Below are 7,408 nucleotides of genomic sequence, written 5' to 3' on the forward strand. Positions count from 1 at the left end.
CCGATAGTATTGTGTTACCATCACTATCCTTCTTCCATAATTCAATACCACCATCCTTTTTTGGCAACCATTCAATGGATTTAGGATGCACTTTATATTGCATGACACTGGAACCTTTTCCTGCATGAAGAATCTAAATTATAATGGTTTTGAGTGCCCCACTAGCACATCTTGTTGATCTGACAAGTACCCATGAATGAATCCCTTGAAGTCTGGGCCATTTGTCATCAAGAATGGGGTTGGAGGAGCAGATACTTGGCTATCCTTGAATATTTTCATTAAATGTGGGAAGGTGAATGTTTGGCTAGTCCTTAGTTTCTCAGAAAACCTAACATTGCATCAATATCCTCATGTGTATGACCAACCATCAGAAATCCTAATTGGGCCATCTTAAATACTCCTTTGGCAACCAACAATGATAGATAGGCAAACAAATATTGATTCTTGTTCTCTGATGCACAATTGTCCAATCGCAACATCAAATTCTCTAGCAACTTTTTGAATTCTGAACTAGGATTTGTGTTTAACGCTTCTGTTGCTATCCCAACATCATTCAATGTAGTTGAACAAGCACCCATGCATCCACCCTCATGTGGGTAATGCTGATCAAGAGCCTTTCTAGAGTTTAAAGCATTCAACAATATGCTAGTAGATCTAGGCATACCATCATTGGAAAGATCTCCATACTCATGTCTGTCACACCTCTGGCGGTCAATGGCCTCCCTGCATCGGGCTCTCCAAAGAGACACCAATAGGAAGACATCAGTCTCATTAACCATAAAACACACGACACTACTCTAAAATATCACTCAGGCATACATGATACAAAATGAGTCTAGCTAGTACAAAAGGCTATGAAAAGTGCAATTTATGCCCAATTTTCTAATCATACATGCTTTTTTTTTCTGAAAAAAAGATCCTTCTATTAGTTAATGAGAAAACGCCATAAGGCTACAAAGCTCACCTCGCAAGGAGGGATAAAAAATGAACTCTTGAGCTCCACCCCCGTGGCTGGCCGCTCTCTGGGGGGGGCTACCTAGTAGTACATGTGGGAGGTGAGAAAAGCCAAACTGGAGGCCTGTAGTGCCAAGTGACATCCTCGCCCCTCGCGGTGAGGAAAGGGCCAGGCTGCCAAGTGCGGAGGAAAGCCTTGCGGCGCCCTCTCATGCGATCCGAGTCGCCCTGTGGAGTTTCCCCCAGTGACCTCTCAAGGTGTGAATGATGTCCACCCAGAGGGCCTGTATGACCTCCGCCGGTGGAGTCGCCTGGCGGTCAATGGCCTCCCTGCATCGGGGAGGGTGGAAGGAGTGCTCTCCGGGTGAGGGGAAGGGGAGCCGGGGGTCGAAGAGTGCGGCCCAGGATCCTCAAGAATCTGCTCCAAGGAGGGGGCGGGGCCCCCCGCGGGGGGAGGCGGGAGCGGGGTCTCCACGTGGGAGGCTCCACCAGCGGCCTCAACGGGCACTGAGTCTGAATCCTTGTCCATCGGGGTGGGACCTGCTAGCCGCCTATCCCTGACAGGAGCATAAGTGCGGGTAGGTGCCTGTACGCCAACCGAAGTCGCCTGTCCGCCAGCCTCCTGTGCTGCCTGCTGGCGTCTGCGACGGACCCTGCGGGCCGGGCGTTTCCGCCGGCGAACCTCCTGCCACTCACCAGCCTCATGGGACTGCGCGGCATCCTCCGTCGGGGCCTGCTCGTCAGATGATGGCGCCTGCTGTGGCGAGCCAGGGATGTCCGGTCTCTGAGGTGGATGGCCACCCCTCGGGTCTCTTGCAGGGGGTCCAGAGGCGGCATAGCGTGAAGGATGAGCCCCCTTGCAGGGACAGGCGCGTGCGAGATGGCCCATCTCCCGACATGCGTAGCACTGGCCGGGGAGGCCCGAATACTCCACGCGCTGTATCATATGTCCTCCAGAAAGACAAGGGAGAAGGATCGTCCTCGGGAGGGACTCCGGTGACGGAACCACAACCCGAATGGCCGGGAGTCCTGCTGCCCGAGCAATCACTGAAGCCGCTGTCTGAGGCCACCACCTGCCCGAACACCTTGCCAATGGATGACAAGAGGGGCAAGTACTCCCTGCGGAGTCCAGGAAAGCAGATAGTGACGGGGAAACCTGTCGCGCCTGCTAGCGGGTCAGAAGCGGGGTCGAAACCATGAGTCCATCGCGCCAGGAACGCCCGGGATGAGCGGAGGGCAATGGGGCTCCGAGCCAGCACCATCTGAGCTGCCTGTGGGGACTCGAAATCCACCTAGTAGTAGCCACGTCCCAAAAAATCTACACTGACGATCTTGGCGGGCACGCCAACAAGGCTGCCTTGCAGAAGGTCGCGAAGCTCTCTCCGCATCGGACGGCTACCCACTATCTTGCAGACCAAGGAGGAGGCCTCAAGAGCGGAAACTGTGGAAACAAACAACTGAAGATCTTCAGCTGTGAACTCCAGACGGAGACCGGAATCGGCAGGGTTAGTCGGAGCGGCTTCCATGGAGTCCTCCAGAGGGAAAAGGCCAGAAACCGGGGTCACCAAAGGGAGGGACACAGCCCTGCGAGGAAAAAAGAGGCGGAGGGCTACAAGATAGCGGGGGCGGGGGGGGGAAGCTGAGGCGGGGAGGAGTTAGCAGTGGGCGGAGGGGCGAGACGAAACGAAAGGGAGGAGAGAGAAGGCGGAGGGGGGAGAGATGGCGAGGGAGAGAAGAGAGGCGGGGTAGAAGGAGGCGAAGGGGATAGAGAGGCGGAGGTAAAGATGACGGGAAGGAAGCAAGCGGCGAGTGGAATGGCGGGGAAAGCAGCGTGGAAGGTGGCGAGGGAAGAGAAGGCGGGGGGAGAGAAGGCGGAAACGAGGAGGGAGGCAAGGGAGCGAAGGCGGGGGAGGACGCTGGCGCAATGAAGGAGGCAGGGGAGAGGACGGCGGCGCAATGAAGGAGGAGGGGGGCGCGATGGCGAGAAGCAGCGGGGAGGGGGAGAAGCGGAGCTCGCAGGCGAGGTCAACGTCGTCGTTCGCGCTGAGATACTACTAAATCCCCTGATCAATTACTAGCCAATCCCATTCCTTTCGTACATCTAATCATACATGCTTGTTTGAGTTGTCTTAAAAAGGTGTACTTGCAAGCACAAGCTACTCTCAATTAATGCTAAGCACATAGAGATTAACACTAATTCTATTGTTGACGAGTACACAATAGAAAAAAGAGAGAAGAGATGTGATTGTTGGCCCCCACATCAATGCAATCACTCGTCTATTCCTGCAGTATTTGTCTTATGTTCATTAATTAAGTCTTAATCATGTTAATAAAGCTACCTACAATCCATACCTCAACCATATTGGGGACTTGCCTATTGCTTCTATCACTACATTTGGTCAACCATTCAATACAAATTTGGACAATCCAAATATATATATAATTTATAGCTCACTCAAATTGGGGACTTGACTTATGCTTATCTCACTAGATTTAGCCAACCATAGATTTGGGCAATTTATCTATAGTTCATAGTTTCTATGAGTACATCTTTATGATAACCATTACCACGGACTTGCCTAATGCTCCTCTGACTACACCCTTATGCTAACCATTACCATGGACTTGCCTATGCTCCTCTCACTATATTTGACCAACAACTCAATATATAGATTTGGACAATTGTCTAAATCTATATGTAGTTCATAGCTCAATCCTATTAGGGACTTGCCTAATGCTCTTCTCAATACTTTTGGCCAACCATTAAATGTAGATTTGGACAATTATCCAAATCCATCACCCCTATTGGAGACTTGCCTAATGCTATTTAGCCAACCATTAAATACATATTTGGAAAATTATCCAAATCTATATACAATTCATAACTCACTCCATCGGGGACTCACATAATGCTCCTCTCAGTAGATTTTACCAACCATTCAATATAGATTTAGACAATTCTCCAAAGCTATAACAATTCATATCTCACTCCTATTAAGGACTTACCTAATGCTCTTACCTATTAAGGACTTACCTAATGCTCTTCTCAATAGATTTGGCCAACCATACAATATAGATTTAGACACTTGTCCAAATCTATTTATAATTCATAGCTTACTCCTATTGGAAATTTGTTTAATGCTCCTTGACTAGACCTCACCCCCATTAAAGAAATTCCTTGACCAGAAACTTGGCTTAGATTTCCTTCAATACAAATTTGGACAATCCAAATCTATCTACAATTTATAGATCACTCCCATTGGCAGCTTGCCTAATACTAACCCTTATTGGGGATTTGCCTATATTGTTTCTCTTATTACTTCCAATTTATAGCTCACTCCTATTAGGAATCTGCGTAATGCTTCTCTCACTATTTTCAATTCATAGCTCACTCCAATTTAGGGGGGTAATTTTCTAAATCTAACTGCAAGTCATAGCTCACTGTGATTGGGGACTTCCAAAATTCTCCTCTCACAAGACCTCACCCTGATGGAGACTTATCTAAGGCTAACCCTTATTGGGGATTTGTCTAATGCTCCTCTCATTGGATTTGAATACCCATTCAATATAGATTTGGAAAATTATCTAAATCTATATACAATCCATAGCTCACTCCCATTGGGGACTCACATAATGCTCCTCTCACTAGATTTCACCAGCCATTCAGATTTAGACAATTCTCCAAATCTATAAATAATTCATATCTCACTCCTAATAAGGACTTACCTAATCCTCTTCTCAATAGATTTGGCCAACCATTTAATACAGATTTAGACAATTGTTCAAATCTATTTATAATTCATAGGTTACTCCTATTGGAGACTTGCCTAATGATCCTTTGACTAGACCTCACCTCCATTAAAGGATTTCCTAATACTAACCCTAACCACAAACTTAGCTAATGCTCCTCTCTCACTATATTTAACTAACCACTCCATGATTTGGACAAATATAGATTTGGAAAATCCAAATCTATCTATAATTCATAGCTCACTCCTATTGGAGACTCTCCTAATGGGAAATCTTTGTGGGATCCCATTGCCCCCTCCGTGCACCGGATTCCCGATTGATAGCAGCGGAAGTAACTTCCTCTTGCGCGAGGCAGGATTTCCCACACGGGGCCTCGCCCTCAAATGTCCGGACACGAGACTAATCTGGTGGTCATTCCAAAACCGAAACCGAGAAGATTTTCCTTGCGCGAAAAACGGAGATGATTCCACTTTTTGATTTCCTTAACGAATTTTCTAACGGGGTCAAGAGACTAAACTAACCTTCACCTGATTAAACCAGAAAGAAGGAAAACTATTACAGACTTAACCTGAAAAAATCAATGCTTTTTTCCTAACTGAATCAGGCACAGCCGTTGATCTATTCATTTTGAGAAGTCTTCAGGTTTTTATTTAGCTACTCGAGTTCTAAGCGTATTCCTATTATTCAATTTTATTATTAAAACTCTACTGATTCCAGCCTAACCCCATCCGGCCCATGGGTTAGCCACCGCCCAACCACCACTGGAATTGGTAGAACCAGATAATTACTCACCCACCCATAATTGAATACCTTTCTTAACTTTTGCTTTCGAATACAGATACGTACACACTCCTCTTTAAACTTTAACTTATAAAAAAAATCCATTGACAAACAGTTATTGATTACAGATGTCATAACTCAAAATTTTCATCCAATCCTTGTTTCTTAAAAAAAACAGTATCACTCTGGACTCTTCGTTGAGACCAGCTGGTCAGCAAACGAGATCTAGTAAACAGATTACAATAATCATTGGTCCATCATACAGTATCTTCCACGACATATGCATGGGTGTCCTAATAAGCATCGCGAGCCCGTGCATCGCCTGGTCAGAACCCTCTAGGATCCTCCTTAGGTGTCCTGGCACTTCACTCAGGGACCGCTTCATCGGCCCTCCTCCATCGTACCAAAAGCGCACCATTTTAACCGTACCGAGGTTGGTCAAGACCTAGGCAGGTTTTGCCACATGAGCTGTCCTTTGAACACTCCCCGCCAGCTGTTGCAACCGAACTTCCCTTATAAAAACACATACCAAATGCTCCTTCCAGCATTCTGGCGTAAGACAGTCCTTTAAGAAAACAAGGTTTCTATGCAAGTTTTCGGTTTGGAAATAGGGTGCATAAGCTTGCATACACATTAGTATGTGTGCAATTTCAAGAATATTAGAATATAAAACATCTCTACTAGTTGATAGTAGAATATAAAACAAAAAGCATGCATGCCACACTAGGCTTCAAAAGTTGGTAGCTTAAGCACATTAGGTGGAATCCTAAGATCAAGGCAAAGTTATTAAAAAAACTACAATTTGCAAACAACGCCCATCATAGTTAAGGGTCCTCTCAGCTAAGTATCTTGTGGACTGAGATCAATCCTCATAAAGTGAGTGTCCCTCCGGAATATGCTACCATTATTTCTTAGGATTTGCTAACCTAATGTTCATCTCTCCTACAAATCTTGACCCCAAAATCATGAGCAAAAAAACTTTGCCATCAACCATGAACAATTAAAGGCTTTAATGAGAGCTTGATTATTTCTAGAGCATGTAGTAGTACCCAAAGTTTATAGCTCCAAAGTTTGCCATAGTTGAAGAAACTAATCAAATGAGTAAAAAATCCTTGTGTTAATTAATCCTATATTTCTAAAGCATGTAGTAGCGTCCAAGGTTTTTATAGTAGGAAACTGATCAAATGAGTAATCCTAATAAGGAATTGCATTAATTAATCCTAGAATGTTATACTGCAGATATGCGTTTATGCAATGTTCACACAAGGTGTCCTCCATTTATTCATGCATGGATTGCAAAATTCGAAGTTACAAGTTTCCAAATTTCCAAAATTTTGGGAGGTTTTAGTTGTAAATTTCTTCAAATTAATTTGAAAATGAGAAACAAATTGAGAGAGGGTTTTACAAAAGCTATAAGAAATTGCCAAAAAAAAAAAAGTTGGGTATTTGGGTTTTGGGATGGTGGGGGGGATGTAAATTGACAAGGAAGGCCACGGTTAAGCAGATGAAAATTGATAATAATAATCAAAAAGAGGAAAAAGGCATTGCTCCTCTCATCATGCACACTACCACATACATACATACAAACTCCCAATTATAAGCATGTGCTGCTACTAAGATGCTAACACAATTGTAAACACTTCAATTGAGCCCTCCATGGCTGGCAATTCACCGACATGTATGCACCTAGCACACCCACACATACACATGCATGCAAGCACACATTTACACAAAACGCCCACAACACACCCACACATACACATGCATACAAGCACACATTTGCCCACAACACACTCAGCTCTTTATGCCTATCTATGTATCCAGGAGAGACATCAAAAGCCAAAGTTGAAAACATAATTTTGCACCAGAAATGAGATTGCTTGAATTAGATCAAGAGGTAGGCCAAAAACTAAATTCAAAACAT

The sequence above is a fragment of the Cibotium barometz genome, chromosome 52, assembly GCF_041138505.1.
Source record: "Cibotium barometz isolate CiBa-2024 chromosome 52, ASM4113850v1, whole genome shotgun sequence".
NCBI lineage: Eukaryota > Viridiplantae > Streptophyta > Polypodiopsida > Cyatheales > Cibotiaceae > Cibotium > Cibotium barometz.